Source organism: Molossus molossus, unplaced genomic scaffold (genome assembly GCF_014108415.1).
Source record: "Molossus molossus isolate mMolMol1 unplaced genomic scaffold, mMolMol1.p scaffold_m16_p_14, whole genome shotgun sequence".
Taxonomy (NCBI): domain Eukaryota; kingdom Metazoa; phylum Chordata; class Mammalia; order Chiroptera; family Molossidae; genus Molossus; species Molossus molossus.
Genome location: NW_023425349.1, coordinates 29,915,204 through 29,927,530, shown reverse-complemented (window position 1 = coordinate 29,927,530; position 12,327 = coordinate 29,915,204). Strand labels below are relative to the sequence as shown.

Here is a 12,327-nt window from a genome sequence, read left to right as displayed (position 1 = left end):
GCCATTAGGAAACATTAGACAAATCCAGACTGGAGACATTCGACAAAGTAACTGGACTCTGCTGTTCAAAAGGGTCAATGTCATGAATGATAAGCGTAAAGAACTATGCCAGAGTACAGCGGCTGTGACGAAATGTAACACACGACCCTGCATCAGGAGAATATCTGTAAGACACAGGTCTAAATTCTGTGAATATGTGTTACTTCTGCTGAAAAAAAATCTTTAAATTCCTCAGTGTTGTGTTAGTCCAGGTCACCGGCCCCCAGGCCGGGGCACAGCACCCTCTGAAAGAGATCGGGCCACACGTCAGCCCCGACCTCCGGGCCAGGCCGCGCTCCTTTCGGCTGTCAGGTGGGTCAGGTCCTGCCTCGCTGCCCGCACTTTGCGTGGCGGTCCTCGTGCCGTGCACCTGAGCCTGGGCCTGCCTCACCCTCTGGAAGCACTCTGTGGGCCTCTCGCTCTTCATTCCACACTGCCAGAACCCCAGACTAGGCCAGGCTCTGGGAACCCCCTTCCCTCGGAGGAGAATGTGAGTAAGAATCACATGTTGGACTAATCATCTGGCCAACGTGCAGCCTCCTGCCTCAGCCCTCAGAAAACTTGTGTTTCAGCCGCCAGAGAGTATCTACCAGCCCCTCAGCGCACAGTGTTCTTTAACATACGCTCACCCCGCTGCCTTAACTGCCTCATCCCCTCAGACACAACCACATTTCACCCACCTCATCTCCTGACTCGTCAAGGCCCAGCTCAAACGTCATCTTCCCTCTTCCTCACCCCAGCCAGAATTACATATGATGAACGAAGCTGGTAGACATTAATACATTGTCTTTTTTATTCTTTAATCCTCACCCGAGGACATTTTTGCATTTATCTTCAGATGGAACAGGAGGAAGAGAGGGAGGAAGAGCGAGAGAGACACATCGATGTGAGAAAGACACCTCGAGTGGTTGCCACCCACACGACCACAACCAGGGCCGGGGACAAACTGCAACCGAGGTACGTGCCCTTAGCGGGAACCGAACCCGGGACTCTCTGGTCCGCAGGCCGACGCTCTAACCGCTGAGCCAAACCGGCCAGGGCAACAAATTGTCTTTTAATAAATGAATGTTTGCCCTGGCCAGTTTGGCTCTGCGGTTAGAGCGGCTAGCGGACCAGAGAGTCCCAGGTTCGGTTCCCGCTAAAGGCTCGTACCTCGGTTGCAGTTTGTCCCCAGCCCTGGTTGGGTCGTGTGGGTGGCAACCAGTCGATGTATCTCTCTCACATGGATGTTTCTCTTTCTCTTCCTCTCTCTCTCCCTCCCACTCTATCTGAAGATAAATGCAAAAGTATCCTCGGGTGAGGATAAATAAATAAATAAATGTTTTAGAAGTAGCTTCTATTTATTACACTCTTGAGCACCAATATCCTTTATCCCTGTCATTGTCAGCATGAGAGTATACATTGAATTCACTGATTCATTCATTTACTGAATCCTTAATATTGCAGTACAGTGGGCTGGATGCTGGGGATACGGAGGTAAACAAAACAGAGACCATGCCTTCAAGGAGGTCAGATTCTCCTACAGTCAATTGTAAAACAATGTCAAAGTGCATTACTAGACATATGCCTAGGGTAAATACATTATAAAGAAACATATTATTCTTTTAAAACAATATGTTCACATGCTTGTGAACCATGTTATTTAGTGGCTGGTAACAGTGTAGAAATTTGGAAATGGTTTCATCACCAGCTATTTAATTCTCTGGGTGACTTTGGTTGACATCAAGATCATCAAGCAAGCTTTTAAATAATACTTATTTAAAGCTGAAAATGTGAATGAGTTTCCACCTGAAAGAAATGATGAATCCTTTCCCCCCCAAAAAAGAGATAATTGTTAGCAATTTCAGAAGGTGAACTAGTAAAGGATTCATTCTCACATCGTTCTCATCTGTCTGATGAAGATGGAAGGTTTATATAGGCTTGACTAGTCCCCATGGCAACACCCTTTCTCCTGGGTTACCATAGGAATTGTGAAGGCCTTTATAAACCTCCATTAGCAGAGCCTAGGCCAGCAGCAGTCAAAAACATCTGCAGAGGAAGACACTGCAAAGTGTCAGCAAGGGCATCTGGGAATTAATTTACCTCAGAGTAGTGGCGCAGGTCTGTTCAGCCCCCACATTTACATCTATGAGCACTAGATAGCACCAGAATCAGTCTAATGCCTTGAACACTTCACATAAAGGGGTTTTCAAAACCCAGCTACAAACAGACAAGACCAGATTTCAAAAAATGTTTGAGACACTAGGAAGGACTCTATTCTGACATAGCCTCACAGAGGTTAATTCATGCCCCCTACCCCAGGAGAGGCCATTGAAGCCATAATAATGAATATAGTGATGGTTACACAACAATGTGAATGTTCTCAATGCCACTGTACTAGACACTTAAAATTGTTAAGATGATAGTCTGGCCAGTGTGGCTTAGTGGTTGAGCATTGACCCAGGCACTAAGAGGTCGCTGGTTTGATTCCCAGTCAAGACACATGCCCAGGTTGTGGGCCCAATCCCCAGTGGGGGGCATGCAGGAGGCAGCCAATCGATGTTCTCTCTCATCAATGTTTCTCTCTCTCTCTAAAATCAATAAAGAAAAAAATTATTAAGATGATAAATTATATGCTGTGTGTATTTCACAATTAAAAATAAAAAATTAGAAGAGTTGTAATTATGATACTACCATTATTGAGCACCTACTATATCCCACACATTAAATGCTATGAGCTTCAGATGTTCTATGTCTATCATCCCAGAAATCTGTGCATAATTATCCCTAAAACTGAAGATTATTATTATGCCAACTTTGAAGACGAGGAAACTGAGGCTTATAGAAATAAGTGTTCCAGGGTACACACTAGTAAGAGGAGATAGCAGTCAAGCCCAGGTCTCTCTGACTCTGGAATCTTGGCCCTTAACCACACAACTTCATCACCAACGTCACATGCTCTACAGCTCATTGATATAGTGAAGACACATTCTGTAGAAATGATATGTGAAAGCATTTGTTAAATTGTGTAGAAATATTTGTTGTTTTCTTTGTTAAGACATAAAGAATAATTTCTTAGGATGTCAGTGAGGAAGGACTTTCATTTATTCTAAGCTTCGGAATTTTTTTTTAACAATCATGTATCTTTAGAAAATACAAAGATATTTCTATGTTTAAAAAGTTGTATGGTTGCCCGGCCTGTGTGGCTCAGTGGATTGAGCGTCGTCGCATGGATTGAGAGGTCCTGGTTCTATTCCCAGTCAGGGCACATGCCCAGGTTGTAGGCTCATCCCCAGTAGGGGGTGTGCAGGAGGCAGCTGATCGATGTTGTTCTCATATCAGTGTTTCTCTTTCTCTCTCTAAAAAATTAAATTAAATTAAAAAGTCATTAAAAACATATAAAAAACTTGCACGGTATAAAAATAACTCCTGGAGCTTTCAAATAGTAATTTGCATTTAAAGAATACAAACACACACACACTAACACCTACAGGAGAGTTGAATGTATGGAGAATTTGTTTAGTAAATGACCTGGAGAGTTGCAGGTGATTTTTACACACTGGGAACCCATTTCTCCTCAGAGCAAAGAAAATCACCATGTGTCATGCTAGCACACGTGGAATGCACGTGGTAGCAATCTCCTCTTCAGGCTTTGGTCAGCCGTATGGAAGAAATGTGAAAAAAGAGAACTCTAGGGAGAAGGAATTATAAAACCCGAGGGAATTTCTTCAGTAGCAAGAAGAAAGGCCACAACAGGAATTGATTCTTTAACAATAAGCCTTGGGGCACGCCACCAGAGAAGAGGCACGTCCTCCTTCGAGGTGTCTTCTGCATGCCAGTCACAGCAGGAAGGACACTAAGTGGAATCCTTCTACCAAGAGCCAACAATCTGGGTCCCAGCCCCTGAAGCGCTCAACCCTCAAGTAGGTAAATGGGAGAAGAAATTACATTTCTCCTCTTCAAATACTTAAATGGAAAAGAGGATACTAATTAGCAAGTAATGAAAATATACCAAAATTGCATCTAATTTTCTTTATTTTGCTTTTGAAGTACAGTTTCTTAAATATCTAGTGATGTTTCTTTTTAACTACCTTAATAACTTTTTACTTTAAAAATTACATTTGGGCCCAGCCAGTGTGGCTCACTGGTTGAGCATTGACCCATGCACCAAGAGGTCGCCAGTTCGATTCCCGGTCAGGACACATGCCCAGGTTGTGGGCCCAGTCCCCAGTGTGGGGCATGCAGGAGGCAGCTGATTGATGTTCTCTCTCATCAATGTTTCTATCTCTCTCCCTCTTCCTCTTCCTTCCTCTCTCTCTCTCTCTCTCAAATCAATAAAGAAAAAATATATATTTTTAAATTACAACGAAAAGGAAATGAGGAGCTATTGTTTAATGGGTATAGAGTCTCGGTTTTGAAAGATGAAGAAGACCTGAGATCTGATACACAATAATGTGATTGAACTTGACAATACTGAACTGTACACTTAAAAATGGTGGTGGTAAATTTTGTTGTGTTTTATACACAATTTTTTTTTTTTAGATTTAATTTATCTTTATTTTTGAAAGTATTTTAGATGTCTATCCTTTTTTCCTCCATTGACTCCCTCCTCCCCACTCCCACACCCCGCCCCTGCCTTCACCACACTGCTGTCCTGTGCCCATTGGTTGCACACACAAGTTCTTTGGTTTATCTCTTCTTGCCACCCTTTCCCCTTCCCTGAGTTTTCTCAGTCTGTTCCCTACTTCTGCATCTTTGGGTCTATTTTGTTCATCAGCTTATTTTGTTCATTGTGCTTCACAAATAAGTGAGATCATGTGGTACTTGTTTTTCTCTGACTGGCTTATTTTGCTTAGCATAATACTCTCCATGTTGTCTCAAAGGGCAAGAGATCTTTCTTTCTTATAGCTGCATAGTATTCCATTGTCAATGTACTACAATTTCTTAAAACGGTAAAATTGATGGCATCTGTCTTTGTCAGCTCAGGCTGCTGTAACAAAATACTACAGATTAGGTGGCTTAAGCAACAGGCATTTATTTCTTACAGTTCTGGAGGCTAATGAGTTCAAGATCAAGGTGCTGGCAGGTTCTGTTCCTCCTGAGGGCCCTTTTCCTAGCTTGTAGATGGTCACCTCCTTGCTGCCTCCTCACAAGGCAGAGAAAGTAAACTAATCTCTTCCTCTGCTTATAAAGACACTAATCCCATCGTGTGGGGTCTACCCTCAGGAATGCACCTAAATCTAATTACCTCTGGTAGTGCATCCAGAAAGAGAGGGCTGTCAGCCCTCTGGCCTCCTGAACAGATAAAACCCAGAACTCTTTTGCTTTGCTCTCATATTGACTTCACTTCCAGTCCCACTTCTGCATTCACTCACCCCCTGATCTCTTGCTCTGCCTTTGTCCATTGAAATTATGATGGGCACGACTTCTTTGACCTTGACCCTTCATTGTTCTCCTGAGTCCTCATGTTGAACTTGCCCTCAGGTTAGATCTATTTCTGACTCATTCTGAGTTGTCATCTGGGCCCAGGTCTTGGAATCTTATCCCACCATCAGGGCCCACCTCGATCCACCTCAAAAGTGGGATACATTGGACATAAAACCAAAGGTATTATCAACACACTGGACAAAAAATTATAAAACAATAAGCTAAATTTTATCAACAATAAATTAAACACTCTGCTCTTTGAGTCACTAAATCAATTGTTTCAATCTAGGATTCCAGATGTGGCTTGATAGTAATTCATGTAATATCGATTTCAGGACTTTATTGACCAAGGCTAGCAAATCCATAATTAATCAACAGTGCAATAAGGTCACTAAGATGACTAATATATTTAGCTATATCAGAAAGTTGGCAAACTTTTTTTGTGAAGGGATAGATATAAATATTGTAGACTCTGTAGGCCATACAGTCTGTCATAATTAATCAACTCTGTCATTGTCTATCAAAAGCAGGTAGAGTCACTGTGTAAAAACTTTGGTGTGGCTATGTTCCAACAAAACTTTAGTTACACAAACTGAATCAGTTTGCTGACCCCTGGGCTATAAAATATAGAGCCAAGGTCACAGAGTTGATATTTTCACTGCCTCCTGCTGGCATCAAGCCAAAAGCTAATTCTTGAGTTCATTTCTGGGCTCTAAAAGTTTAATTGGTCAGAAACTAAGGAGTAGAGACCTCCCTATTCGTCAATATTGGTTTATTAACTTATCAACGTTGAGTACAGTTTTTCAGTTTTCTAAGAACCTACCTAGAAGTACTAATATTCCATTTGAATTTCCCTTCTGGTTCCCAAGGAGAATGTTCCATCCGTATCAAAGTCTTGCTGGAATCAGACCACTCAAGTCTACCACAGCACTGCCAATCAAAGAAGAGAGGGATGCTAGTGTATGGCACGTTGGTCCTTAGTGAACCCATGGAGTTCCTAAGGACCACCAATTTCTCTATAGTGCTTGCCAGGTGATCTTTCAGTAGACTGTGCTAGTTTCTTAGCTGCAAAGTGACAGATGTATGGGCAGAGGTCACAAACCGGTGGCTTCTTGACCCTATCTGTCTACATACTTGTTTAATTCAGCCTGCAAAACATTTTTAAATTTTAAATAGTTATTCCCATTTGAAAACAATAAAATTTAACAAAAAGTTGTTGAAGTCCGAGCAATTTGGGGCATGGCTACAGTCAACTGGAGCTAAATAACAGCTGTTCCTTCAAGAGGGAGCTTGCCCTTTCCAGCTCACCAAGGTCTTCATCCATCCTACGTGACTCTTCTTAGTTGTATTCTGGTCTCGTAAACATCCCAGTTTACAATCCCTTTACATAACCCACTTTTCCCTCATTTAGAAAACCATGACTATGCTTAGCTGCTTGCAGTCTTCTGACACCCCCCATTTTCACAGCTCCCTCTGAGATAACTGAAAGTGTCTCGGCAATCTCATTTGCTAGGTCTCGAAGTTCCCTAGAATACAATGGTCCTGAGCAGGAGGTTTGAAGCTTTGTGCTCACTCACAGTCTCGCCACCATTGGCCTTCAGTAATCTTTTTTATGTTCCCATTTGTTCTACCCTTTCCATTCATAAGGTCAGTCTCCTTGACAGAGCAAACAAAGGCCAAGAGTTTTTTTTTTAACAGATTTGAAAGCATTTACCCAAGGCATTTGCTTTTGCATTATTTACTCTTCAGCTGGCTCCAAACAGAATTTGTGTCTTTTATGATGTCTTGAGCATTGTCCACAAGTCACAATTTATCCTGAGCTTTTGCTTTTCTGACGTCATTTGCACAAATCTTTATCATCCTTTAGATTCATTCTTTGGTTTCTGGTCATGTCCTGTGAAGAGCTCAGCTTGCATGGAGTGGAGGATTCTTTTTATTTAGAGACCACTGTTTCTTCTTCATCAGGACTGGAATCAATTTCAGAGACAAACTGTCCACATGGGGACCTTCCCAACCCTTGTGAGATACCTACCAGTTCAGAATTTCAAGCTGGCTGAGTCTCTTTTCGGGATTTCTCTTTTTCCCCTGGCTAACACAAGCTCTTTCAGGTTTCTCTTCTTTTTTTTTAATCAAAATCAAGTACAGGAAGGGTTTCATCACTTCATCTACCTGCTGGGCGGGGGAAAAAATGTGGAGCAAGGAAGGATTTATTAGAAACTGGGTAGAATCTGAGATTTGCTTAAATCTGACACCCTCTGGGTTCTATTTTTGTCCCCTGAATTACATGGGAGTCGAGGAGCCTCCTGGGGAAAAAAACTCAAACAGGTATTCATGGCGCATCAGATTAAATGAGGTAGGGCAACTCGACAGAAAGTACATTGCAAAAAGGCTTGCAGGATCTCGTGGAGATAATTTGCTTCCAAATTAAAGAAGCCTGCGTGACTGGTCAGTCTCTGTGGTGAAGCCTGAGAGCCTGTGGGGAGAGAGGTTCCAAGTATTAAGACGAGGAGGTTTATTTGAACCCACCCTGACCTCTTCACCCAGGCAGATATGTGTGCCCTAGAAAGATGGGAACAGTGAGTCAACTAAGCACTTTCCACCAAAATTGGTTGTGGGCCCCTCTAGGAGACTGAGAAGTGGAGGAGGGAGAGGACCAGCCAGCCAGGGTAGCAGCAGGCATCGGTGATGGTGTAAATGCAGGCTGAGGACAACCATGACACCTGCACACCTTGCTGCTCACCAGACCTGCGATCTAGGTCAGAAATACATTTCTGCCATCTGGCTGGCTGATCTCAAGAGGCCCTCATGTTAATAATAGCTTCTCTTCTTTTATACGTTTGCCTTTTTCAAGATTTGATTCATAGATCAATGCATCTCAATTAAAATATTTGTCTTGTGAGATGTGTACTGCCACACCCCTCCTTCTGAAAATCTGCTCCTTTCTAACCAGGTGGACACCTCCATTACCATATTTAGGTATGAGGATCCTCCCATCGAGCCTCTGAGACCCCTAAAGCTATATACCCCTTCTTGTATTAAAATATCAAAATTATTGTTTCACAACACTAATAACTCTTTCTAACTCCTTGTCTAGTTTTCATCTTTCATTTCCTGAGCTGCTTCTCCTCAGTCTTATGCTTCTAGATAAGTAGTAACCAGCTCTACATTTTTATCCGAAACATCACTAGAACACACCATGAGCTTGCCAGTCCTCATGTCATAACAGTTATTAATAATGATGATGACAGTACCACTTACTGAATAGCTACTATGTGCTGTTTACATATACAATGTTATCTGTAATCTTTGCATGGGATATTTTCATCCCCACTTCACAGATGAAAAAACTGAGACTCAGGAGCCTGAATAGCTTCCTCAAAGTTATTAAGTGGATAAACTGGTTTAACAGGGTCCAGATGAGAGATGATTGAAGAGTTTAGTGAAGGAACCATTTTAGGGTGTGAGCAGAGTTATAGAAAACCTGCAAGGAGGCATAAAGCAACCCATGGATAGAAAGAGCAGAAAGTTTTTACTATCCTTGGGCATGAAGGGGCACGAAGGGCCAGTGGTTACTAGGACCTGGGGAGAAAGCTGCAGGAGGACAGCTGTCAGGAGCAGCCTTGACCAAACTGTAGCCCAGCAGACAGAGAACTGGACAAATAAACATCCTGACCTCACTTCCCACCATCTGATTTCCGGCCAGCACCTCCCATTGGCTAAACCCAACAAGAAGCAAGAGAGCAAACCTGAGGTCAGCACACAGCAAGGTGGAGAAGAGTGGAATGTGGGTCTAGAGGAACATGGAGAACGTCCCTCAGAGCTGAGATTTGCACCCTGGTTTGCCTAACTCCAACTCTCTTTTCAAAATGTCGTGACACCTTTATCTCAAATGAAGAGTTCATCGTTTCAGTTTCTAATTTTTTGATCTCCAGACTCAAATTCCATACTCAGATACGTGTCTTAGGCAGTAAATATTTCCCAGATAACTCTATTTCTTGAGTTATTTTTCCAGCTAATAGCCTGAAGAAGCAGAGAAGAAAGCCATACCAGTACCTGTAAGTGCTGTGTGTCCTGTTCAGCACAGAAGAATCCCTGGAGAGGTTGATGATAACATTTGCCCATACAAATGATTCACTGAGAGAGGTATATCTTAGCAGACTCTGCCACAGCCCAGACACATGCTTCAAGATAATCCTCTCCTAATTGGATGACTGGCCCAACCCACGGTCCCTTCAAATCCTTCACTCCTTGATTTTTCTCTTTGGCCTTCATTTTCCTGCCTCGTCTGCCTATTTCTTAAGGAGGAATACCAAGAGGCATTCATCAAGCTCTTTTACATTCTCCTCAATCAGGGAAATCTGTTAAGACTCCCAGTGACTGCTGGTTACTGATTCACTGTATAACCAACATGCCCTCATCCATGCAGGGCATCGTCCAGGACTTTCCCAAAGACGGAGGAATTGTAACTGTATTGGTCAGTTCCCAAGACAAGCATTGAGCCACTTTTCAAACAGGCAGTATCATTGCTTTAAAAAGTGATGTGAAATAAAACACAATTACATAGGCAGAAAATTCTAAATCTGCCCTCTCTCATAAAACCCTGATAAAACTAATAAATGAATTTAGCAAGGGCACAGCTTACAAGGTAAACATGTAGAAGCAATTGTATTTTTTATGGACTATCAATGAAAATTTTAAAACAAAATCAAAGAAACAGCACCAATTATAATAACAAAAAATGAAATGCTTAGGAATACATTTAACACACATACACAGGACCTGTACACTGAAAACTAGAAAATTAAAAGTTTCTAAATAAGTTAAGATATATATATATATATGAATATATATATATATATATGAATTGCAAGTCTCAATATTATTAAAATATCAATTCTTTCCAAATTGACTTACAGATTGAATGTCATCTCTATTAAAACCTCAGCAGTCTTTTCTGGTAGAAGTTGACACACTGATTCAAAATGTATGTGGAATTACAAATGACGTAAAATATCCAAAATCATTTTGAAATAGAAGCGCAAAGTTAGAGGACTTGCCCACCTGACTTCAAGACTTACGATTAAACTACAGTGATCAAGACCATGTGATGGTGTAGTGATAGACAGATGGATCAATGAAACAGAGTAGAGTGTTCACACACATGTTCCCCAAGGTAATTCAATGGGCAAAGAGCAGTCTTCAACCAATGTTGCAGTAATGACTGGATATCTACACGGGGAAAGATGAGACTCAACCCTTTCCTCACATCACGCACAAAAAATAACCTGAAATAGGCAGTGCCCTTGATGGTCCCCCAGATCTGTCTCTTGCTTCAACCGTGTTTGGACGAAACAGACCCAGGGACACCCCTTCTTCTAGCCTCTGACAACATTCCAACCTCTTTTCCAGTCACCAACCTCAGAACTACCTCAGCCTCCAAGACCAGCCAACACCATGTTTTACCTCAACTCTTTATTGACGAACAACCATAGGCTCCCAAATTTGTCAGAATTATTCCACTGAGGTGGAGGCCACCGTCAACTGCCTGGTCAACCTGCTCTGTGGGCCACTTCAACGTACCTCTCTCTGGACTTCTACTTTCACCGCGATGATGTGGCTCTGGAGGACATGGGCAACTTCTTCCACAAGCTGGCCAAGGAGAAGCGCGAGGGGGCCCGAGCATCTCTCAAAGATGCAAAACCAGTGTGGGGCCGCGTTCTCTTCCAGGACGTGCTGAAGCCTTCCAAGATGAGCGGGGCAAAACTCAGGGCACCATGGAAACCGCCATGGCCCTGGAGAGGAACCTGAATGAGGCCCTTCTGGATCTGCATGCCCTGGGTTCTACCTGCACAGACCCTCAGCTCTGTGACTTCCTGGAGAACCACTTCCTGGGTGAGGAGGTGAAACTCATCAAGAAGATGGGTGGCACCTGACTCACCTCCACAGGCTGGAGGCCCCCAGGCTGGGCTGCAAATCTCTTCGAAAGGCTCACCCTCAAGCATGAGCAGGCCTGTGAGGGGCCCCTCTGCATTCCCCTGGTGTCTGGCTTTTGCCTGAGCTTCTCCCTGAAACAACTAGGCATACTTTTAACCACCCTGGAGCCCTCTCCCATGCATTGGACCAAATGGAAACAATAATGTGTTTTTGTAGGAAAAAAAACAAACCTGAAGTTGATCACAGAACAAAACATAAAACTACAACCATAAAACTTCTAGAAGAAAATGTGAGAGAAAATCTTTGAGACTTTAAAATAGGCACAGATTTTTTTTTTTTTTAATTCAGCACACAAAAGGCCTGAGATACAAAATTAAAAAACTGATGGATTTAACAACAATAGTCCTAAGGCTACTACTGCCCGGGCAATTTAGGCCACCTTGGCCCCCAGATGAGTCTCTCTGTGCTTATTTTTGACCTTGTGCTAACAAGCATTGAACTGACCCTTGGCTGGAGCTCCTGAGTGCTACACAGGTGACAGTGCTCCAGCTCAGCCTAAGTTCTCTGCCTTGGAAGCAGCCTCAGTCCCAGTGAACAATAAAATAGGAAGTTCCCTTTGTTCTCTGTAAACACGTATCTTTGTAAATACATAAGAAAAAGAAAGAGGCTGATCTGGGACAGAACTTACGTTTTCCTGGGACCTTGGCCAAAATAATACCGAACACTATCAATGCTCGGTGACCAGCATGGGCTTCGTGCACTGTTGTCATGCTTTGTCTCATCCCATGGTTTCAGAACAAGTGTCCCCTATGTGTTAAATTGGAATCCTTACACTTAATTAATTAAAAGCCATATTTTATGATCCAGTCCTGGAGAAGGTAAATTCTTCCCAAAGGATATTTCAACTATACTCCACACTGCCTTTGGAATACAGTTCACCAGCTTGCT

General features: G+C 42.7%; 1 pseudogene; it reads left to right on the top strand.

The window, feature by feature from the left end:
• The window catches only part of LOC118630062, a 58,884-nt pseudogene extending 47,506 nt beyond the window's left edge, over positions 1-11,378 (top strand).
• The last annotated feature ends 949 nt before the right edge of the window (positions 11,379-12,327 follow it).